Genomic DNA, 26086 nt, shown 5'->3' on the forward strand with positions numbered 1-26086 from the left:
GTGAATTAAAACTTAAAAAACAATTTTTTTATGTTTATTAGACCCATATTAAGGTATTTTTTCTAATTATAATTTAAAAATAAAACAAAAACTAACTTTGGGCACTAATGGGTTAAGATCAAAGTTAATTGCTTTCCTCAATTCGAGCGTTCGTGAGTAAAAACGGCCGAACTGTAATTATAAAATCTTAAAAACAATTAAACACAAAATCAGAGTTCACAACTTGATTGTCACGAAGGCAGATAAAGGTAATTGCTTGGTACTCATGACGAGATGTCATTATATCGAAAAAGTTCTGCATTATTTGAATTCAAATTATGCCTCAGGGCGAATTTGTATTCTGAATTTTTATTTTTTAAGGATGAAGCCCTGAGGCACGCCTTTCTCCAGCTGCATTATACTAGAGGAATAGTCAACAATATTCCTACATGTATACATTCATAGGAATCTATCCTCTTAGTAGGATTCTATAAGAGATAAACAGGTACGCTTTAGGACATAATCCACCAGGTTCCTATATAAAATGCTGTGGTCGATAGGGTCGAAAAGCTTCGAGAGATCAAAGAAAATTCCTGCAACTACAATATTGTTATCTAGGTATTTCTTAGGCATTTTAAATATTGCAAGATCAAACAAGTAGGAAAATGAATCGGTAGTTTGTTGGATTAGTTGCATCAGCTTTTTTTTATCAAACGGGATTAATTATGCAGCTTTAATCCGAGTTAGAATTTTGCCTCATTAATAATAAAAGCATTCATTAATAATAAAAAGTAATGGCTTATAAATAAATGAAGGTATATATTTTAGAATTATCTCAGGAATGTCATCTAATCTAGCTGAAACTTTTCAATATCAAGCACTCATGTAAAACATATTTTATTTTTATCATTTTATTATATTATATATTTTTTTATTTTATATTTTAATATATGTATTCTCATTTAAAACAAAACTCTTTTAATGATCTATAATAATTCTATCTCAATTTAATTAATTCCATAATCAATTAATAACTTGATCTATTTAAAATAACGTATTTTGCTAAAGATCTCCAATATTCATTGAGTTAAGGGGACACCCAAAAATATTAATTGGCGAGTCAGTCAGAAAGCAACGTTTGAGAGAAATGTGTGTAAGGTGGTGTGTTGGAAAAAGAGTTGTGTTTACTGGTTAAACCAGGCTGCTAAATTTAATAGTGGTGAATATGTGCGAAATAGTTGATCTTGAGTAGATATGTGGCCATTATGAGAAGTTTGTACAGATCTGTTTGCGCATCTTGAAGATGCCCGGGGAAATTTGCTGGGCTTAGACCAGGATCAGACGTAGAGCTTTACCCCAAAATTTACTTCTTTAGACAAAAGATCAGATTGATTGAAATACTATCCAGAAACCCTATAAGATCTAAGTAGCCCAAAAAAACTTTTATCAGAATATAATAAGAGGTTATTCTTGTCAAACCATCTCTTAAATTCTTCTAAGCTACCTCCACCCAGCTGTATTACCTCGTCAACTGTGTGCTACTGTAATTATATTAGTCTCATACGCATAATTTACAGAACCCACTTTAACCGTATTAAATCATTGATGTAATACACAAAAATTAAAGCCTCATTTCACATTGCCCTGTGGTATACCAATCCTTAAAAAATACCAATCCTAACAGAAAAGTAGTCAAACCTATCCTTATTTATAACAGCTTTTTATAAACGATCCTGCAAGTAATACTTCAACCAATCCAAAGTAGGACCTACATAATATAAAAATATCTATATTTATTGTTATCAATATTCATATATCAAAGTCCGTGTATGTTTTGCAAACATGAAACCGTGCATCCTCAACCTTTTGCAGCCACAATTTCCTTGTTACTCTTTGGTAACATCCAAATCGTATAGGAGGTTTAGTTGGATAAATTAACATCAATCCATCTGTTTTGTTCCAATTCCATTTAGTGGAAAGCAGGGACGGATCCAGTGGGGTGGCTAAAGGGTCCAGACACCCCCCGACATATCGGTCTCACGAAAAATTTTTCACTTCAAATTTTTATTTCAAATTCACAAAGCATTTTCTGCAAGATCATCTTTAAAAACTGCATGAGTAGAAATTCGTCCGGGGATCACGCATTGGTGTCTTTACCTCACTTATAATAATCAGTGTGAATCTTCGACACCGGTGATAATATAGAGCGAATACAATTTACAATTTATCTATAATACCATTATTCGAATAGCGCGCCAATGTCACAGCAGTCTCTGCCGATGAAACGACTGATATAAGTGAAAGAGAACAATTTTCTATTGGAGTCTGATATGTACGAAAAGTTGCAGGAAAAGACATCATACGAAAAGATTATTTGTGTTTTGTGCCTGTACAGGATGTGACAGGCGCAGGACTGGCAATACGAGGGTAGTCCCAGAAGTACCCGGCCTGACCTAGAGATGCCGGTAGTAGTTTGAAAAATATCAGTGTATTAAAAAGTATACAATCTATAAAGCATATGTTTTAAGTTTGAAGACGCCACGTTGTTTAGTGTTTGTTTGGCAGCCATCAATAGTGAACGTTTTCAGTGAATTTGTGAAAATAGAGAAAATTGGTCATCGTTATGTGATACTACTTTTATTTGAAAGGCCTCAGCCCAACCAATATAAAAGCTGAACTGGATTCTACTCTGGGTAAGTCTGCTCCTTCGTTAACAACAGTAAAATATTGGGTAGCAGAGTTTAAACGAGGCCGTACGAGCTGCCAAGACGAGCATAGCAGTGGTCGACCAAATGAGCTGAAGGTTCCAGAAATTTTAAAGAAAATTCACAAAATGGTACTGGATGATCGTCGACTGAAAGTGCGCGAGCTAGCGGACATAGTAGGCATTTCAAAAAGTGCGGTACATCGCATGACTGAAAATTTGGACGTGAGAAAGCTGTGTGCAAGACAAGTGCCGCGTTTGCTCACACTCGAGCAAAAACAGTGTCGTGAAGATGTTTCAATTGAGTGTTTAGCGAAATTTAATAGCAACAAAGCAGAATTTTTGCGTCGTTTCATAACCATGGATGAAACATGGGTCCATCACTTCACACCTGAGACAAAAGAACAGTCAAAACAATGGACTCAAAAGGGAGAACCGGCTCCAAAGAAGGCGAAAGCCGTTTCATCTGCAGGCAAGGTCATGGCGTCTGTTTTTTGGGATGCGCGAGGGATAATTTTCATTAACTATCTTGAAAAAGGTAAAACTATCAACGGCGAGTATTATGCGAACTTATTGCAACATTTGAGCGAAGAAATCAAGCAAAAACGGCAGCATTTGATTAAGATGAAAGTGTTGTTTCATCAAGACAATGCACCAGCTCACAAATCTGTTATTGCAATGGCCAAAATTAACGAATTAAAGTTTAAATTGCTACCTCATGCACCCTATTCGCCAGATTTAGCCCCCTCAGATTATTTTCTGTTTCCAAACTTTAAAAACTGGCTCAGTGGTCAAAGATTTTCCAACGATGAAGAAGTGATGTCTGCAGTTAATGGCTATTTCGAGGCGCAAGACAGTTCTTATTATAAAATGCGTATCGAACTTATAAAACATCGCTGCGAAAAGTGTATAGAGCTAAAAGGAGATTATGTTGAAAATTTTTTTCCAAAATTTTCGTGTTTTCTTTCTTGGGTCGGGTACTTCTGGGACCACCCTCGTACACTGTTAAAATTATTAAAAAAACTTGGCATTGAGATTCACTACATGAAAGCGCAAGGTGAATTCGCATTTCAGTGTACTTCAATGACATAAATAATTTTCAAAGGAGAAAATAATACAATACTGACGATGATCTTTGTTGTAGATTATGATGGAGCACGAGCTATGAGTGGAGAGTTCAAAGGATGTGCAGCTATTGTTAAAAATTCAAGTTTAGATGCACCTTATTTTCATTGTGCAAACCACAATTTGAATCTGGCTGTCTGTCACCCATGCGACATTCCACTGATTCGCAACTGCTTAGGGACGGTCAAAAAAGTCGTCAGTTTCTTTCGACATTATAACAAGGCTGGAATTATTTTAAAGAAAACCATTCTTGAATCGAAGACTGGTGCCAAGCAAACTCGTCGTCTGAAATTTTGCGAAACGCGTTGGATTGAACACCTCGCATCCCTTAGCCTGTTCTATGATAGCAATAGCATAAGATTCATTGATTCCACTCTGGAAGAAATGGACGAGCTGAAAGTAAAATCTGATGGTGTGCAGCCAAATGCGCTACTTACTTCATTCGAACGCCACAGTTCATAATTTCATTGGCAGTACTCAAACCTATCTTTGGAATAACTAAAAGTTTGAGTCTCAATTTACAAAAGAAGGTTGTGATCTAAGTAAATGCATTGAATACGCGAACGATGTCCATGATAAAATAAAGGACATGCGTACAAAGGCAGACGAAACATTCGGACAAATTTTTGAATCAGCGACACAGATTGCTGAATCGATTGAGACCGTGCTGACGGTTCCTCGACGAGCAGGACGCTGGAAATGCTAAAGAGTACTATAGGCGATCAATCTACATTCTATTTTTAAACAAGTACTCTGAAGAGCTTGAAACAAGATTTTTAAAACAACGAGATCTGCTTTCCAAGATACAAAATATTATCCCAGCAAAATGTACAGAGATTGATGAGGTTGAATTGGACAAGACCATGTCTGTTTTCAAATAAGTATGGCCAAGTAAATTTACTGAGACAACTAAAGAAATAAAATTGGATTTGAAAATGTGGAAAAGGTACAGAGTAGTTTTTGAATTTTTGCAACTTCCAATTTAAAATTTTTGAATTATACAAAAATATATGTATCGTTTCAGATTTTGCGTGAAATTTCCTGTCAGGGAACGACTGAAAATATTTCTCGACGCTCTCGACCTGTGTGATGAGCAGTTTTACAAACATATCTATCGGCTCCTTTAAATCAGTGCCACACTGCCAGTCACAGTAGCTTCAAGTGAGCGCTCATTTTCAACTTTACGTAGATTGAAAACGTATTTGCGTAACAAGACTGGAGAGGACGACTCAATGGGTTAGCCCTACTAAATATTCATCGTGATATTCCAGTGACTAGTAACCAAATATTGGATATATTTGCAAAACAGAAAAGAAGACTAGATATTACTTTGTAAATGCTTAAATGCTTTTGTTGACTATATATTTTATTTTTTAATGATCATCGAGTGACGACATTTTTATCTAGATGATCGTTGAATTATATTGTAGCTATTCATCTCACGTAGACCTGAAGCTTGATTTAAAAGCACACTCAAGACGTCAACCTTTATGTCACGATACCCATAAATCATTTATCGAAAAAACTGTAGTAGTTTTTGATTTTTGATATTTCTCCATTTTTTTTTCAGACACATTCCATTGAACTATAGGTTAATGCAATATCGATGAAAAATCATAAAGATTGGACACAGAGAAATGAGTTACAGAAAATGCAACAGAGCACAGAGAAAAATTGTCGTAGAAAATCACTATAGTTTGAGTGAATGTTATTTGTGTTTTTCATAAAGTGTCAGAATACGCAACACATAGTACTTTTCTTACAGAGTATATGGACTGCTCATGTCTTACCTTATTATTTACAGTGCACTTAGATTGTATTCAGCAAAATGGTCATTTGTAACGGGATAATCTTTTTAATAAGATTATTTGGGGATAAGGTTTTTTCGATGGACCCCCCCTGAAAATATTTTCTAGATCCGTCCCTGGTGGAAAGTATCCATTGTTACATTTGCAGACATATTTTGAAGACTATTTAGTAACATCAGTTAGAAGTAACTTTTTTAATTTGAAGCTATTGTTAATATATCATTTAGCAGATACTTTTGCCATACTTGTTTTTTAAAAAATTCATATTTTGGGATAATAAGATGAAGATCAATGACTTGGCCAAGTATTAATAAAATTGAATTCAGATAGCATATAATTTGCAGTACTTACTATAAGCGTTGATTGAATATTTTTTACCCAAATATTCAATCAACGCTATAAGCATCTTCAATCGATATTAAAAGCTTCGAATTACTATTTAACCAGGATGCAATGAAGTTCTATTTATTATTTTCATTTGAAACAAATTATCAAATTTAGATAATGGCTTTGTATAATTTCAATTACTGGACGATTTTATTTAGTTTAACAGAATATAGCCCTAACCAAATTTGTCACATTTTTTGGCACAGGAATATAAGATCGATCGTACGTAATTTAGTTTAGTGGCGTAATATTAACAATGCCGTTTTTCAATTTTAATATTATTAAGTAGTTGAAATTGAATGAGTGATAGATCCATATAGGTATCAGTAATAGGTTATAAATTATATTAATATGTAGTAAAAGCAATTTACAGGCTGTATGTTTACAGAATTGTTCATGTTAATACAGGGCCGACTAATTATTATATTATCCAAGTCCTACTCCAAGTCCGCGCATATTATGAGAAATTAAACTCAAAAATATTGTAGGTCTATACAGAAATTAACTATGATTTTTTACCGAACTGCAAATATGAAAGCTATTGTCAATATTTGCAAGGTTTTGAAAAATAATATTTTCCTAATAATTTATTTTGGATTTGTATTAATACAGAAAATGTTGCAATGTTTAGGTATTAACCTTTCGTTTTTAAAGAAATTTATAAAAAATCATCTAAGGATTTAAGAGTACGAGGGTGGTCCCAGAAGTACCCGACCCAAGAAAGAAAACACGAAAAGTTTGGAAAAAAATGTATTTATTTTTCAACATTAGCTCCTTTCAGCTCTTACCCTTTTATAATAAGAACTGTCTTACGCCTCGAAATAGCCATTAACTGCAGACATCACTTCTTCATCGTTGGAAAATCTTTGACCACTGAGCCAGTTTTTTAAGTTTGGAAACAGAAAATAATCTGAGGGGGCTAAATCTGGCGAATAGGGTGCATGAGGCAATTCAAACTTTAATTCGTTAATTTTGGCCATTGCAATAACTTTATGAAACAACATTTTCTTCTCAACCAAATGCGGCCGTTTTTGCTTGATTGCTTCGCTCAAACGTTGCAATAGGTTCGCATAATACTCGCCGTTAATAGTTTTACCTTTTTCAAGATAATCAATGAAAATTATCCCTCGCGCATCGCAAAAAACCGATGCCAAGATGTTGCCTGCAGATGAAACGGTTTTCGCCTTCTTTGGAGCCGGTTCTCCCTTTTGAGTCCATTGTTTTGATTGTTATTTTGTCTCAGGTGTGAAGTGATGGACCCATGTTTCATCCATGATTATGAAACGACGCAAAAATTCTGCTTTGTTGCTATTAAATTTCGTTAAACACTCAATTGAAACATCTTCACGACACTGTTTTTGCTCAAGTATGAGCAAACGCGGCACCCATCTTGCACACAGCTTTCTCATGTCAAAATTTTCAGTTAATATGCGATGTACCGCACTTTTTGAAATGCCTACTATGTCCGCTAGCTCGCGCACTTTCAGTCGACGATCATCCAGTATCACTTTGTGAATTTTCTTTAAAATTTCTGGAGTCGTCAGCTCATTTGGTGCGATGCTCGTCTTGGCAGCTCGTACGGCCTCGTTTAAACTCTGCTACCCAATATTTTACTGTTGTTAACGAAGGAGCAGACTCACCCAGAGTAGAATCCAGTTCAGCTTTTATATTGGTTGGGCTGAGGCCTTTCAAATAAAAGTATTGTATCACATGACGATGACCAATTTTCTCCATTTTCACAAATTCACTGAAAACGTTCACTATTGATGGCTGCCAAACAAATACTAAACAACGTGACGTCTTAAAACTTGAAACATCTGCTTTATAGATTGTATACTTTCTAATACACTGATATTTTTCAAACTACTACCGACATCTCTAGGTCAGGCCGGGTACTTCTGGGACCACCCTCGTAGAAGTTTTACTTTGACTTACTCTATACAGGTCGCCCCAACTCAGCTCTTAGGTGCGTAAATACTCATGCAACCGAAAATAATAGGCAAAGTCTTAGTTAAAAGGAAAACGGTAATGCTTTAACGATTCGTCACAACATTTTTTAATAATGTTAATTTTTTTAGTTTTAAGCCTTAAGCCGAGTGAATGATTGATGCTAGCTTTCCAACTGATAAAGCAAGAATTAGTGGGGAAAATGTGACGTGACCTTTTTATCTAGCAAACAAGACAGGTCTATCGAAGAAATGTTTTTGGAACAAGTTTTTTATAAGTAGTGAGATATTTGTAACTTCGAAATAAATTGTCACAGAGAAGGTTATAGAGGATGCCATAGTAAGACTTACTGCATAACTAATAAATGTAAATGTAAAACTAATAGAAATCTTTGTAATTCGAAATAGCATGTGTCATGGTGCATTATCTTGGTAAAACAGCACTTTTAAACGCAAACGCGATATAGTAATTACTATCAATTTTATTCAAGGATAACGAATTTTATTCTATGAGCATCCGGCCGAACTTTTTACGTCTTTGGGTGCTTTGGATGGCTTTTACCCACTGCTCTCCACTCAGCTAAGATCATCAAAGAGATTAATTAACGTTGGTAGTAGTGGATCCATTTTTAATTCGTTCATATACATCCACCTTGACCTAAAAAATCTTTTTTCTCTCACTTGAGTATCTCAAACCAGCTCTAAATCGTCAAAACGTGATCTCTGAAACGTCGTGTTTTGTTCCATTGTGAGCAAAGTAAAACATTTAAAAACAAGTTTTCTTATATGCAGATATTGATGTAAAAGAATATAAGCACTACAATATCATCTATACTGGACGTCAGCTACTTAACCCAATTTTATTTTGAACCTATTCATCACAATTTTGAGGATTTTTTTCAGATTTTCGGGAGTAACGGTCTTTGATCAACTAGAATGCTCAGCATTACTTATGTCTGGACGACCAGGTTTAAAGTCAGCATAATACTGACAAATTGATGTTTTCGAGGAAAAAGAGTCCGGATAACATCTTTTAGGCCAGTAATTTTTCCCATTAAAAATTATTGTTTTATCAACAAACAAACCTTATTTTTTTAATTTTTTTAAACACATTAATAATGTCACTTAAACCACTTTAACTCAGAAACGAGTAATCGACCTGTCGTAAAATTATTACACATATCACTTAACAGATAGCACTATTCAAAAATCATATAAATTGGTCAGTAATGGCACCTTTACTTGCGTAGCCCCAGGACCTATTAATCCAGGTATGTACGAGTATGTACAGGGTGTCCCAAATTCGAGGGGACCATTGGGATTACCACAGGACCACAGAAACCATTAAAATGAGTTTTAATCACAAATCAAATTACTTGTGTTAAAATTACTTATTGAGAACTTTCTGCCGATTAAATCATTTTTTTATTTTCGTTTCTTTCAGATCCCTTTTCTTTAAATTTGATTCCGTTACAACTGAATATATTCGTAGCATTCAGATGACGACCGATTGACGTCAAAATCTCATGATATTGGGCTTAAATTGGTAAAAAATATGCAATTGTCTTAATTATCCTACATTATACGCCAGATGTAAAGCGTCTAGAATAAATAACAATGTTTTAGATGAGTTATTTATTTTATTGGGTATTACGTCACTTATAGCCAGAATCAATTTAGAAATTTTTATCTCACAAGCTCTAAAATATAAAAATTCATAAATAATAAATACCAAAATGCTTAAGATTACACACATCATACAAAAATAATAAAACACATAAAATCTTAGAAAGAGCAAGTAAAGCGTTATTAAGAGAATTTAATTTCATAGATATAATAAAATTAATTTAAATTATGAAATACAAAAATTAAAAAGTAACTTATTTAATTTAATTAATTTAAATGATTTCAATCAAATATGTTTCTGTATAAATAATAGTTATTTAAATAATTTTCAAAAACAAAAACAAATTTACATAAATAAAATAAATCTACTTTATAATGAAAATATAAATCAATAACTTTTAAACATAAATAATAATGATTTTGTAAATAAAACTGTTATTAATGTGTCAGATAGAGTTTTATCTAATACAGAAAAACTTCTTCTTTTTAAATGTCTCAATTACTCAATTACTCCAAAAATTCTGCCCAAATTAAATATCATTTTAGCTATAGAACGACTAGCTATAGCAACGACTTACCAAGGAATCAACAAGATGAATTTAGAATTAGGACAAAGATAGAAATTGAAAAACCAATTAAAATTAAACAAAATTTAAATTCTTTAGAATTAAAAGCTTTAAATAAAGACACTTAAATTCGTTAATACTATTAAAATAAGGTACCAGCAGGTAATAAGGCCTGTCGGATAATAAGGCCTGTATTCCAAATAGGCCTATATTTTTAGTATATATAATTGTATTTTTAATTTATAACGGCAGATATTTTGGTTAGACTTTATATTTTGTGATTTCAATAGTTTATTAGATTAAATTTAGCCGACATAATTTAAATAAATTTACATAATATTTCGTCATGGATGGGTAATAAGGCCTTATTATCCTCATGACAAATTAATGTTTTTATTAACATATTATTAAACTTCTAAACTATTCTCGTTTTATTTTCAGTGATTTTTAACATCATGCCTCCCAAAAGGGCAACTTGGTGCGAGGAGGATTTAATATCAGCAGTTCGATCTGTTCAACGCGGTACTCTGAGTACATATGGGGCTGCGGCAAGGTTTAATATTCCCAGAAGAACCATTAGAAATCATGTTCAGAATGGAATCCTAATAAATAGACTAGGTCGTAAATCTATTTTAAAAGAAGAACAAGAAGCTGATCTCGTTAAAAGAATAATAAGATTTAGTGAAATAATAGGTCTACCTGTGACTCCACGGATCCTTCGTCGATTGGTATTCAGATTCTGCGAAGATAATAAAATTGCTCATCAATTTAATACAACTTCAAAACTTGCTGGTAAAGACTGGCTAAAGGCTTTTATGAAGAGAAATCCTGTAATTTCTAAAAGAAAAGCACAGTTTATGAAACCAGCTAGGGCTCAAAAGCTTAATAAATTTATAGTTGATGATCATTTTTCAAAAATAGGGAAAATGTATGATGATCTTGATATAATTAATCACCCTGAAAGACTTTATAATATGCATGAAAAAGAATGCCGCTTGACTATTCACCACCAGTCAACCGCTATTAGCTAAGAAAGGGGTAAAACGCGTTCACTTTCAATCGTCAGAACATGCAGAGAGTGTGACAATTGCAGGATGTGTCAATGCCCTTGGAATACCAATACCTCCTATGATTATTTTTAAAGAAAAGAGGCTAAAGCCAGAATTACATGATAATTTGCCACCAGGAACTCTAGTGGAAAAATCAAGTAAAGGCTACATGACTAACGAACTTTTTAAAGAATTCCTCAAGCACTTAGCCCGATACAAAAGTCCAGGAAGGTGCCTCTTAGTTTTTGATGATGCAGCTTGTCATCTTGATTTGTCAATTGTTGATGTTGGAGACTCACTTGATATAGATCTCTACTGTTTGCCATCGAATACAACACATGAGCTTCAACCCCTCGACAAATCTGTATATCGTTCATTTGAGCATCATTGGAATAATGAGTTATTATTATTCTTGGATCAGAATCCTAACAAAAAGCTGACCAAATCACGTTTTAACATCATACTTTCAAATGTTTGGTCTAAATGCATGACACATTATAAACGGTTTTAAGGCTACTGGTCTGTTTCCATTAAATCCCGAGGCAATTCCAGAAACAGCATTTGCTCCTTCAATTCTCTCAGACGTACCGGCACCGGATGATACCAACAAAGAAAATAGGCGTCCACCTGAATCTCCTCAACCTGGTCCGTCTGGAATGGCATCCAACAAGTCTGGCAAATTTTCCTATTGCAATGTTTACTCTTCTGACTCGGATTCGACTGATGACCATATCCCTCTTGCTGAATTAAAGAGACGAACAACAAAAGTCACTTCTTTTAATGAGCTTTTGCCCACACCAGTAAAAACTAATGAAAAACCTAAAAAAAAATCGAAAAAAAGCTCTAAACTACAAAAGAACTCCAGTCACTAGAGATCTTTTTTACCGAGGAGAACAAAAGTCGTGCCAAATTGAATAAAGATATTGAAAGCTCCAAGGAAAAGTTATGTACCGAATGGTATTGCCATGGATGTGAGGAAGACAGGCAGGCCGATATGAGGCAGTGCAGCAAATGTCTTAAATGGTACCATGAGGAATGTGTTGGCTTAACAGTCAATGGCATGGATGATTTTGAGTGTCCCGATGGCTGCTAAACTTCGCCCAATTAACGAGTTGTACCATTTTTATGTATAGGCTTTATTAAACCTCCATCGGATAATAAGGCCGATCTGCGTTATTTTTCTTAATATTTATTTTTGTTTTCTAGTTTTTTTAGAGATTATTTTTTTAAGTTTGTTAAAATTAATATAACCTTATAAGCACTTTGGTGTATTAAACTAAATATTAACATTACAGCCTTTCACTTTATTCAATTTTTTTCTTAGCTAGGCCTTATTCCCCTCAAGTACCTTACTTCCAGCCGATAAAGGTAATGCTACTTTTCTTTTAAATATTAACACTTATGAAAATAAATTAAATTTAATAATTAATGATGGTAATTATTCTAAATTATCTAACGATCCTACAAAAAAAAATTGAAAGCCAGATTTATAATTTACTTAAAAAGCATAAAAACCAATTTTCTGATATTGCAAGATTTAAATTAACTCCACATAATAGTAAATCACAACATTTTTATGGTTTAACAATAATACATAAAATATAAATGTTCCTTTAAGACCTATAGTTAGTAGCATAAGTTCACCTACTCGTCCTCTTGCAAAATATCTTTTAAATAATATCTTAACTCCATACACTAATAATTCTGATTCTTACATTAAAAATTCTTTAAAACACTTTTTAGAAAAACTTTTTACAATTTCTTTTAACCCTCATGATCTATTGGTAAGTTTTGATGTTGTAAGTCTTTGTACTAATGTTCCTGTTAACAAAACTTTAAATATTGTTAAAAATAAATTACTAAACACTAAGCGTTAGTACAATTTTAGGACTTTTAACCTATTGTGTAAAAACTTCTTATTTCCAGTACGATGAATTTTATTAACAAAACTTTGGTATGGCTATGAGTTCTACTCTTTCACCAATTTTAAGTAATATATTTATGGAAAATTTTGAATCTGAAATTATTAATACATTTGATAAAAAACCTAAAATATGGGGGCGACATATTAATGATATTTTTTCAATATATCACCATAACTAAATAGATCTTATAATTTTTTTAAATTACATTAACTCCAAAGAATCTACTATAAAATTTACTCTTGAAAAGGTTGATAGTCAGCTTCCTTTTCTTGATATTTTAATTAAAAAACATTTACACAATTTTGAAACTAGAATTTACCGTAAACCAACTCATACTAATAGATATCTTATTTTTAATTCTAATCATTCAATAATGGTAAAAAGTTTATATGATCGTGCAAACATTATTTATAATAATCAATATTTAACAACTGAAAAAGATTTTATTAAAAAGATCTTAATACAAAATAATTATCCCAAAGAAATTCTGGTTGCTTCACTCCGAAGAACCTTTAATATTTTTTTTGCTTTCCAACTAGTGACGGATCTTCGATAGAAATTCGATATGTCTTGTACATAAACAAAGAAAGAAAATAAGACCTGATTAAAACTATGAGCGGTAACCTAAAGAAAAAAAATAAAGAGCTAGACAGTAAACAGGAAAAACTGATAAAGACCATTACAAAAGACTTACTGAACTTAAAAGCAGATCGTAAACAGAAGTAAGAAGAACGTGGTAACAAATACAGAGACACAAAACAGAACTAGAGGAACGAGACTGATAACAAGAAGGATATTCAAGACCTCGAGAAGATCTTGAGATGAAACAAAGAGATTTAACGACCCACTTCGAAGCAACAGTTTACGAGGAATTTAGAGGAATGCATTAAAAAATACGAGAAATAAAAGTAAAATGGGCCCCTGTTTGTTCCGATCATAAAATACAAATTTTTAAATTCAAGCCATTAAAATTCTACGGCATTTTATACCGGATTGCATTAATCACAATAAATTTATCCACATACACCAATAAAATATAGGATATATTAAGAGTTGACATTACCGTGTTTTTAGATGCTCTCTTATTTCTTGTGTAACTCAATAAGAGGGCCAAACAAGCAAAAGAAAATTATAGTGGCCCATAGTTAGTATTGGTTGTATAACCGACATTCAAAATTTTGGTCTATAATAAAATTTGCATTTTCAGCCCAAAATAGTTTTCTTAATTAATACAGTTTTTACATACAAATTTCGTATTTTCCTTAATTTTCTAAATAAACTAGATCACCCCCTTCAATTTTAATTAATAAAAAAATCACTTACTATCTGAACACAAAAGTTCATGTTATCTTAATGTCCCGCAAAAGTAAATTAAAGTTGTCATCACTACATTCCGCACAACGTTACGTTCCATCTGGTCTCATCAGACACCCGCACCAAACAGAAATCGCGAAAATTTTCTCCAGCCAAACCCACCCGCAATATTTACTCAATATACGAATTAACTTACTGACCAAGAGTTACCAAAATGGACATCTCATAGTTAATTAAGGTGAAAATGAAAATTTTTCATTAAGTACAAGTTCAAATGCGAGATATTTCAGTAATAATTCATTGGAAAACTCATTCCGCCCGTCCTCCGTTGACCTTGGTCGGTCGCGAAAGTCTCTTTTTCCGCCCGAGCCGATAAAAATACTGACTTTCCAGAGTTGGGAATCCTTTCAGGGAATTTCAGCGCCATATTCGCAGTTGCGCCCTAAAAGATCTCGGGTGACGTCACAATCGATAGGACACCAGCGGTTTTCGGGGTTAGAGGTTGGGACACAGGGGGTTTTTCTTATAGTGCGGATAGTTATAAATATTGCAGTGCAGGTGTTTATTTTTGGGAGAGCCTTGCTAAGGGGCGAAGAAATTATTAATTTAGGATTTAACTATGCACGTAGCTACGGGGCCCACTAGCTGTTTTGTTTTTACTTAAAAAACAAAACAGCCAGCGGGTCAACGATATATTTTTATGTTTTTGTGAGAATAAATGCAACTTATTAAAAGTCTTCACTTGTCTGTACCATTATTTCTTTACCACTTTTCCTAATTTAGAACACGCCTTTTCAACATATCCCAAATATGCTCAATAGGATTAAAGTCAGGGATTGTCATGGCAGTACCTGAATATTGTGCTGCTCCAAAAAGTTTCTAGGTCTAGCGGTCGTTGCAACATACGGACGTAAATTGTTGTTTAATAAGTTTGCTGTTAAAATCATGCACTTAACAATAATTCAATGGAGACCATTACGAGACAGTTTTACCACTAACCAAAACTCTTTATTTTTAATCTCGACACGTGTTTCGCTAACGATGTTGCAAAACTTAATTTAAACTACTTACAAATCTCCTTATATACTAATGATGTAAATAGTAAAGCGGAAAAAGCAATGAAGCATGGCCAAACAAATCTTAAGCACTAATTATACTTTATAATTGACTATAAGGGATTGGACCTCTATCCCTGCTAAGAATTTTTTTTTGGATTTTTGAATATTGCCAAAGTGTCGTATCTTCTGGTTTGTTCTATGTACTTTTTATCACAATCATTGCAATTAATCTCATAGATCCCAGACTTTTCATTGGTCTTTATTTTATCTTTTGGATTTCCTAAAAGATTTCGTAACTTGGCCGAACTTTGATAAACCATTCTTGGACCTAAGTCCTTGAAAACTCTATCAAAGTCTCTCGTCAAGATAGGATCGTATGATGTTGCAACAAAAGTTTGCTTATTTTCATATTTTTTAAATTTGGTAGAGTTTTTAAGATAACCTTTAAACCTATGTCTTCTAATCAGCTTATCAATAATCTTATCCTCATACCCATTGATCCTAGCAATTGTTTTAATTGTTGCTTTTTCTTTATTAAATCTGCTATTTATTACTTAGAGGAAATGAGACCAAACGATGTGCAAGAAATGCAAGCTTGCCATTTTATGTTGAAAACAATGGTTAGAGTCACTAGTTATGTATCTAAAAGTATTTGTTTCTTTTCTATAAATATCAAATTCTAACTTGTTATTATTTTTGATAACAAGAGTATCTAAGAATGGAAGTTGGTTATTTGTTTCTTGTTCGAAAGTAAATTTAATAGATGGAAAACAGTTATTTAGTTGTTCTGCAAAATTATTAATATTGCATTTGCTTTTGTCGAACACAGCAAACACATCATCAACATATCTTAACCAAACTCGTGGGAAGTAATGGAATGTATTTTTTGCTTTAAATCAAAACGGTTCATAAAGAGCTTTACTAGGAAGGAAGAAAGACAATTACCCATGGCTGTACCTTCCAGTTGTTCATAGTATGAGTTGCTATATTAAAAAATATTTTGTGACATACCAAGTTTTGTTGATTTAATTAATGCTTGGATATTATCGAAACCATTACTTTCCAGAAGTTCAATTAGATATTCGAAAGTTTCTGTTGTGGGAATGCTTGGGAACAAAGAAGATACATCGAAAGAAACAAGAATTTCATTTTCACTTAAAATTAAATTATTGACTTTTGAAATAAACCGTTGGCTGTTTTTGACTAAAAAACATTAATAAAGTAATTTTAATGTCTCAAATTGTTTTACTAAAAACTTTAAAATGTTGTAAGTTGGAGATCCTATAGCGAAGGCAATAATTGGTCTTATTTTATTGCCAGGTTTATGGATTTTTGGTAAACAATATAATTTTGGAATTGTTGGGTTCGAAAGTTGTAACTTGAATTTTTGTGAAGGGGAAACAAGATGTTCGCAGTCATTTAATGCTGTCTTTACCTGCGAAATCATTTTTGACAAAGGGTTTTTAAAAATCTTTTTATATGGGCCATTTTCAATAAGATCATCAACTCGTTTAAAATATTCTGGTTTGTCTAAAATAACAACTTTGTTACCCTTGTCAGCTTTTAAATAGAAACAATCTTTTTCTCTCAGTCGTTTAACAATATTAGAACCTGATATGTTTTTTGATTTAGTAAGATTCTTTGTAATTTGCTAATCGTTTCTCTAGCAAAACCTTTCGAAGATTCTGGCAAGTACTGAATTGATGATTTAACATTTATTACAATCTCCTCCGGGTTGTTTTTGCAATTTTGAAGGTGCAAAGTTTAGACCCTTATTAAGAACATTCTTTACAAACAATTCAAACAAATTCTTTCTCATTTAATGACTGAAAGGACTGATTTTCAACGATATTAATGGGTTTTTCCGTTTGTGGTTTATCCTTTGCACTCACTTACTTTTTTAGTTTTTTTTATTTAGTGAAGAAAATTTGCGAATGCATTTGTGGTTAATAACCTCAAACATATTTCTTTGAAAATTGCTCCATGCTTGATACTCTAGATCAGTTTATCTAAAAGTAAGTTTTTTTTTAAATGTGTATGCTTCTAATTATAAAATGCTACGTTTACTATATAAATGTTTAATTTCTTTCGATGTATCTTCTTTGTTCCCAAGCATTCCCATACCAGAAACTTTGGAATATTTGATTGAACTTTTGGAAAGTAATGGTTTCGATAATATCCAAGAAATATTTCCTCTAAGTAATAAATAGCAGATTTAATAAAGAAAAAGCAACAATTAAAACAATTACTAGGGTCAATGGCTATGACGATAAGATTATTGATAAGCTGATTAGAAGACATAGGTTTAAAGTAATCTTAAAAACTCTACCACATTTCAAAAATATGAAAATAAGCAAACTTTTGTTGCAATACCATACGATCCTATCTTGACGAGAGGCTTTGATAGAGTTTTCAAAGACTAAGGTCTAAGAATGGTTTATCAAAGTTACGAAATCTTTTAGGAAACCCAAAACATAAAATAAAGATCCATGAAAAGTCTGGGATCTATGAGATTAATTGCAACGATTGTAATAAAAAGTACACAGAACAAACCAGAAGATCAATGAAAGTGAGATTTAAGGAACATGTAGCAAATATAGAAGAGTTGAAAAGTCAAGTGTGGCTAAACATGTTTTAAATATTGGTCACTTTATAGAGATAGACAACTTAAAATTACTTAAACCAGTTAATAACAATAGATAATTTTATATGCATACGAAAGTTTAGAAATATACAAAAATCCAAAGAACATTCTTAACAGGGATAAAGGTCCAATCCCTTATAGTCAATTATATGTATAGTTTAGTTAGTACTTAAGATTTGTTTGGCCATGTCTCATTGCTTTTTCCGCTCTATTAGTTACATCATTAGTATATAAGGAGATCTGTAAGTAGTTTTAGTTCCAACCATAGGACTATCAAATCACCAAAGTTTCGACTTGGTACATCTTGAATGATTTGCAAGCGAGAGGCATTGAAAGTTGTTCGCCACATTCTCAGTGTTCTTCAATTAAAACGTAAACCTATTTTTTATTCATCGGTAAAAATAATGTGGAAAATTTGCCTTCAAGATTGTTTTCATGTAACCTAGGTCTTATTATTTGAGTAGTGACACTAACACCATAAACATTTCAAAGCTATTGAGGCTTAATAATGCCTAATAAGTTCTGTGTTTTTTCTTTAGTTTTTGATTGAAAAACGGAAAAGGTTGGGTCATTTTAGTGTTTTTGTAAACCGTCACGATAGTATTTGTTCCGCACTATGGGAAAAAGGCGACTTGAGATTTAAGAATTATTTTAAACTTGAATTATTGAAACATCTGTGAGCATAACATGAAATTTAGTTGACATACAATTTTGATTTAAACAATTTTTATTAATTAAATTACTTTTTTATCTAAATTAGTTACATCGCTCTATTCTAATTATAGCATTTTAAATTATTCACATTTTTTGTAACATGTTTAAAACAGATCCAAAACCCTATAATTGTAGTATATATGCAAAATAACTAAACTTAATTAAATAAAGTTAAATTTAATGTGCATATTAAGATAGATGTATTACTTATTATTTACAGAAAATATAATATCGTTAGATAAAGAATTAAATATAAATAAATTCTGAAAACATCAAGTATCAGTTTGTTTCTCTAAATTACCATAATCGTTCTAAATTACGAAAGAATGTAATGAATTAAGAACAATATTGAAATTTTTAATACGTTCTTACGATAATATAAATAATAATACCTAGTACACATAAACTAAAATATTTTTTTACAGTATTTATACAGTTTCACATAAAAGGATCATAAGGCAGCAAAGCTGATATGATTATTATAGTCCCTTCCTTATAAAATACGAAAATTTATGTAGATCATTAATTTAACACGTTAACTGCCACGTAACACCATGTGAACCACCAGTGGACACAGAACTTCTTACCTTCCAAGCCATGTATACATGGGATGGCCACATTAAGCGTTGATTGAAATGTATGTATGGATTGGTCTGGCGTAGGAAATAGTTTGTTTGAGAATGGCTCGGGAATATTTTTGTTTTTCGAAATAATATGACACAAAATATTGACGTTTTTAAATGATACGTTTATTTTTTCAATAGGCAGTAATTTAACATCTAAAAATGGTATTTATAATTATAAAATAAACAAACTAATTTTAAAAACAAAATACTTTAAAATGAAAAGATTATTTTATATTTTTAAAAACATGTTTTTGGAAAAAACAGTCTATACAAATAAAAATATTTTCATCACAACCTAGACATACGTAGGAAACTCTTTTGGTATTTTTTACAGTGTGAGTTTTTTTCGTAGCAATATCTGCACCTGCCTCTTTTTAGCTTTTTCTCGTTATCTGTCTTTTCGGAAACTTTGTGCTCTTTTGAGGGATTCATTGGGATTGGCGGTACTGCCGTTTCCAAAAGTGGCATGGCAAGATTTTCTTTGAAAGTCGTTATTGAAATTTTTTTCTCGTTAATTTTATTGTACAAATTTAAGGCATTTACGACTGAGGTACCTGTGATAAATTCAAAGGCCAATTTTCTGTACCATTTAACTGACTTTCTAAGAGAATTTGAATAAGCTGACATTTGGTCTGAAATATCAACAAATGATTTGGCCTTATTATAGTCGATTATTGCAGAAGGTGAGCCTAGGACCCTTTCTATGGTGTACTTCCTTTAGTTCATCTGTATGTTTTGTGGATAAGAAGAGCACGTCCCTCTTGTCATGCCACTTCATAACAACAACTTTATTTTTATTTTGTTTGCAACAATTTCCCCTTTTTTTTAATTTTGCATCAACTACAGACTTTGGTAGGTTTCTTTTGTTTTTACGAATTGTTCCAACTAGATGAGTTGATCTATTTTGCAAGTGTTCCGCAAGAGGAATAGAGGTGAACCAATTGTCTGCAAAAAGGGCCCGGTCACTATCAAGCAATGGTTGCAACATTTCCATAACAATAGATTCCGCAACCGATTGTCCATTTATTTATATTCTCTTTACCACAATATACTTTCAGGCTGTAAGTAAATCCTCCATCTAGACATACTTTATAAACTTTAATGCCGAACTTATGTCGTTTTCCTTTTATATACTGTCGAAAGGATAATTTACCCCGGAAAGGTATCATGGTTTCATCGATGCAAAGAGACTCTTCTGGAATAATTCAGAAAGAAGCATTCTTGTTCAGCATATCAACAAGGCATTGAATTTTATGAAGCCGGTCATTGGGAGGACAATCTTCATTATTTGCCAAATGAAACATACGTAAAAGCAGCTCAAATCTATTCCGCGGCAAATAATTTGATATTTCGTTTTTATATAATGGATGTTTGCGCCAATAATCTTTTAGTGATGGTTTTTTATTCAATCCCATCCAAATTAAAATAGCAATAAATGTTCGTATTTCGGTATAATTAGTATCCACCCATGCATTTAGGAGAGAATATTGGCCAATATTTTCATTCGTTATGGCAAGAATAATTTGCTGTTCCGCGTATCTATTTGTTTCGACAACGATCTTATTAATAACATCGTCGGATACAAGTAATTGAAATAAATGAAGTTCATCCTTACCGTGCATTTGGGTCTGCAAGGCTAGTGAAATTCCAATATTCATTAGTAGAGTGAATATCGAAAAATTTCCTATAGTCTCCACTCCGGTCTTTCATCATTGCCTAAAGAATCTATGTCTATATCTAACTGAGCAGATGTTGAACGCTCGGAAGTATCTAAAAAAATGGAGGGTAGTGTATAAGAAGATAATCATTACTAGGAAGAAAAAAAATCTGAATTTTAGACGTTAAATTTGATATACATAAGTATTCCACTTAGTTTTGTACGCAAGTTATATTATATTAAATAAAATTCTAGAAAATAAACTATGTATAAAAAATGGAATTGCCAAACCTCCTACGTACCTAACTGATGTACATACTTCATCTTTTTCTTTTTAGGGCGGTCTTCTTCAGAACTGCTTGAAGATATCTCGCCGGCCAAATATGTCGGATCCAAATCAGAATCTGAGATATTTGAAAACTCGTCACCCATGTCGAGGTCTCTATAAATCTCTATTTCTTCTGCTGCAGCCTCCACTGCTTGTTGTATCTCAGTATCAGAAATAATTCTTTTTTTTGCCGCCATTGCTCCTCCAAATTATAGCCCACAAAACAACATGTTTTTACACCGATTTTTATAGAAAGAATGACTGAAGAAGGCAAGAAACATAAACTGCACGTGGTATTTGCGCTTCTAGTGAAAACCGTACAACTTCTGCCATCTCTCCAGGCGAATCAACATTGACCTTGTACGTGTCCAGATAAGGTACACATGGCACACGACATCAAAAAATAAAACCTGTACAATCAGGTGCCATGTGTACCATACTTGGACACAGCTTTTTTAAACTAAAAAAAGCAAAAATTACATAAACTTTTACACATGCGTTCGTTTTGATGCACACAGACACTGTTTTTAATAAAAAAGTTACGTGGCCCGTAGGACCTGGTAATTTTTTTTCTAATTTGGACTGGCAGTTATCGTGTTAACTATTTACCATTAATAGTGATTGTGTAAACACGAAACATTTGTAATTGCTTTAAGAAAAATGTAGATAATTAAAAAAAACGAGTTTCACATTTACTACGAGATTCCGAATAGATTAACATATCATCGCATTCCATACCCTGACATTGTCCGCCCTAAGCCACAATGTCATTTCATAAGATCAGACCTTTGCCTCTGACATAATTTTTTATTCAATTATCTACATACATTATAAATGTATTGAATCGAAACATTTAATATCCTCGACCTGAAATCTTCTTTAACATTTAAATTAACTAGCTTAATAATAATAAATTCAAAGTCGTATTATATAATAATCAAAATTTCGCAACAGTATATGTTTCTAAGCTGCTTCTTTCTTTTAGGTGAATAACACACTAACGTGGTATATTCCGAAATTATTTTCTAATAGGTCAGGGGTTAATATTTGATTGTAAGGCGTGTTGCTTCGAAAAAATATGAGAATTGGTTTTTGTGGTCCTTCTATACTCGAATTGGGCAACATAACATCTGATTTATGTTAATGTGGGTATGCGAAATGCCTTTTTAACCTAGTTTTAACAATAAAACAGATGAAATTTGGTAATTACAGTTTTCTTGTTGACTACTCCATTTTAAGGAATATGCAAGAAATGTTTAAGTCATTGTTGCAATGTGAACATTTTATAACATATTGGTTATTGCTATTTAATTAGCAAGTATACAATGATAAATTTTACAAGTAATTATCGAACAAAGGTAAACCAACTCCTATTAAAGTATACAATTTTAATCAATAAAAGAATTGTATAAAGCGAAGCCTATAATATGAGTCTTTTTGTTTAAATGGTCATAAAGCAATGTAACAGGGTAAATATATCACAAAACACGTGTGCTAAATAAATATTGTATCCATTTACACTATTAGCGTGATCAAAATGAATCAACTTTCTTATTTATTAACGTACACAAATAAAAACCAATAATTATGATTAAAATTAAACTTAGTTAATTGAAGAAGCATTTTAATTAACTAAATAATGGAATATTCATTGTCGGCGCTGATTATGTTGTACGACGCGGCATTATTTAAAATAGCCTCGCTTATTTTATTACTAAAGTTATTCAAATACAGACGTTCAAGATCACCTCATAAGTTTTCGATAAGGTTGAGATCCGGTGATTACGCTGGCTACTTCAGCTACTTCACAAGTTGACCAGTGTTCCCGCACAACATGAAATGTATGATCCAAGTATAGCTCGTACATTGTTGGAATGCGTCCCTCAAAATGACCCATATTTTATTTTTTTACAAAAATTTCCTCTTTTGCTATAACCAGAAAAAAACATCATTTAAGTATCATTCTTATACTTGTTAATACGTGTTTCTGCTTGTTGGCTACGTCAACGGAAGGCACTTAGAAAACCAAAAGAAAAAAAGCATATAGGATCACGAACAACAGCTCGAAGAACATCTCGTTCAAGCAGAAACATTTAACAAACTGCTTTGAATTGACATAAAACTTTTCTTGCTATTATTGTCAACTTTTTTTGGAAACCGCAAGAGAGGAGAACATTTCTCAAATCTTATTAATACCATCCTGGTAGTGTCGCCATGTGATAACAGGAGGTTTATTTACATTTTAATAAAATAACTTATTTCTCTCATATCTAGAATAAGTATATATTTTAATTTAATAATTTAGTATAAAGAACCCAAAATTACTTTAGCTAAACTATTACACATAAAACAATTATTAATAAACATATACATTATTTGATATACTTCTGCATATGAACTGGCATGAACCCTGACTAAGCTATTGACTAATACAGTCAACTCCGGATATAGTGAACTTGAAAAATACATCAAAATAGGTTCACTATAGCCGAAGTTCACTTTAAAAGCAAAACAGCATGGTGTTAATTTTAGAATATGTATGTATATGTATTTTAATCATTAAATAAAATAAAGATTATAACTGGCTTTTATTATAAGGATAAACAGCACATACAGTTTTTATAACACATATACAATATGTACATAGCTACTAAATCATAATCTACGTGTCTGTAACTACTTAGTATATGTAGTGAGAAATCTTGGTTTGTATAAGTCTGTTTGAAAAACTTATACTACTTCACGTGATTGCAAAAAAGTGCGTATTTCCGTCATTTCTCTAGTCGGACTTGCATTGTCTTATTTATTTATTGTAACACGACGTTTCGGTTGGTAAGTATCTCCAACCGTTATCAAGTGTAAACTGAAAGCAAACTACTATTCTATAGGCTTATATACTGGATGTGTGCAGCGATATGGAAGGGGAGGGAAGGGAGGGAAAGTCATCCGTGAAAAAGAGTTGGAGGGGGGAAGGACACGCGTCTCTCTAGATCCTACACTGTCCTGAGAGTAGAGGCTTCCAGATGTTGGGTATATCGACGCTTGGCTGGCTGAAGATCCTCTGATTCTGTGAAATGAAAGCTGCCTCTACGAACTTCCTCTTCCGCCAGTGCTGTTCCTTGTGCAGAATCTTGGCTTCTGACTAATGGATATTGTGTCCATTATGCCACGCGTGCTCTGCTATCCCGGATTTGGAAACCTCTCCTCTTTGGGTCCAGCTGCGATGTTCCTTCGCTCTGATTTCTAGGGGGCGCTTCGTTTCACCTATGTATGAGTCACCGCACTCACATGGGATCCGGTAGACGCAATTTTTGGTATCCACCATGCCATCTGGTTTGGTCTTTGAAACCACGCTTCTGATAGTGGTGCTAGATCTAAAGGCAGTTCTAATATTGTACTTGCTGGCAATGCGTCGGATTTGTTCCGATGTACCCCTAATGTAAGGTATGGGTAGAAGTCTGGTTGTCGTGGTGGCCTCGTCTCTGATTTGATTTTGCGATGCTGAACAGAAGGTGTTAAACAGAGGACTAAACTTCGCTATATCCTCAAAACCATCCTTTATAGACATAGTGTCCTCAGTAGAATCAATCCACCTACCACGTCCTGTGGCCGATGAATTTCGACACGAGGTAAGGGTTGCTCTAGACTCACTTAAAAAACAGAAACCTTTGCAGAACATCAGCAAAGAAGAGGAAATAGCTCTCAGGAACCTCAGAAGTGAAAAGAACATCAAAATTCTTCCTGCAGATAAGGGCAATGCAACTGTGATTATGGACCTGGAAACCTACGAAAACAAGGTTGAGGAAGTTTTGAACAAAGGCGAATACAGGCTACTATCTAAGGATCCGACGACAACCATAGAAGGTCGAATTTACAGAGCACTTAAAAAGTACTCCTCAACATTGTCGGATGCGGTACGCTTTAGGCTGACACCACAATATAGCAAACCTCCACACCTATACGGACTACCCAAGATTCATAAGGAGCAAATGCCTCTGCGGCCCATCACGAGCTCTAGAAATTCGCCGACATCAGAACTCTCGAAATTCCTTTTGGAGATCATTAGACCGATCCAGGGAAATGCAGCGTCTTTCGTGCGAAACTCTGCCCACTTTGTAGACCTTCTTGGAGGGATCGAAGTCGAGACCAATGACAGATTGGTGAGTTTTGATGTCGAAACTCTCTACAATGTACCAATGTACCCATAGGAGAGTCTCTTAACATCATCCGAGACAAACTAAGCGAGGATGCAGCTTTCTCAACTCGGACCACACTGCCTCTGGACGGGGTGATGGAACTTTTAGAGATCTGTCTTCGTAATTCTTACTTTCAGGTCAAGGATAGATTCTACGCCCAAGACGAAGGACTTCCGATGGGTTCATCTCTTTCCCCAGTAATAGCAAACATCTTCATGGAATGGTTTGAGGAACATGCAATAGATGCCTCCCGGTGCAAACCGAAGCTCTGGCTTCGATATGTGGACGACACCTTCATCATCTGGGACAAAGAGGAAAAAGCACTTCAGGAGTTTCTGCTTCACCTCAACAGTTTCAGACCAACAATCAAATTCACGATGGAGACAGAAAAGGACTCAGCTCTACCTTTTCTAGATGTTCTCGTTAAAAAGGTC

At 33.2% G+C, this 26086-nt stretch overlaps 1 protein-coding gene and 1 long non-coding RNA gene across 4 annotated transcripts in view; one reads left to right on the forward strand and one right to left on the reverse strand.

Moving 5' to 3' along the window:
- Window positions 1-471, forward strand: part of LOC126745346 (uncharacterized) — a 57040-nt gene extending 56569 nt beyond the window's left edge. For all 3 annotated transcript variants that reach the window (XR_007663520.1, XR_007663518.1, XR_007663519.1), the window contains one exon: window positions 361-471. This is a non-coding gene — a long non-coding RNA (uncharacterized LOC126745346). The remainder of the gene's footprint in view (window positions 1-360) is intronic.
- Window positions 1-14566, reverse strand: part of LOC126745344 (whirlin) — a 368204-nt gene extending 353638 nt beyond the window's left edge. The window contains exon 1 of the mRNA XM_050453134.1: window positions 14439-14566. The gene's annotated coding sequence lies outside the window, so the exon portion shown is untranslated. The remainder of the gene's footprint in view (window positions 1-14438) is intronic.
- Between the last annotated feature and the right edge of the window lie 11520 nt (window positions 14567-26086).

Source organism: Anthonomus grandis, chromosome 15, assembly GCF_022605725.1.
Source record: "Anthonomus grandis grandis chromosome 15, icAntGran1.3, whole genome shotgun sequence".
Classification (NCBI taxonomy): domain Eukaryota; kingdom Metazoa; phylum Arthropoda; class Insecta; order Coleoptera; family Curculionidae; genus Anthonomus; species Anthonomus grandis.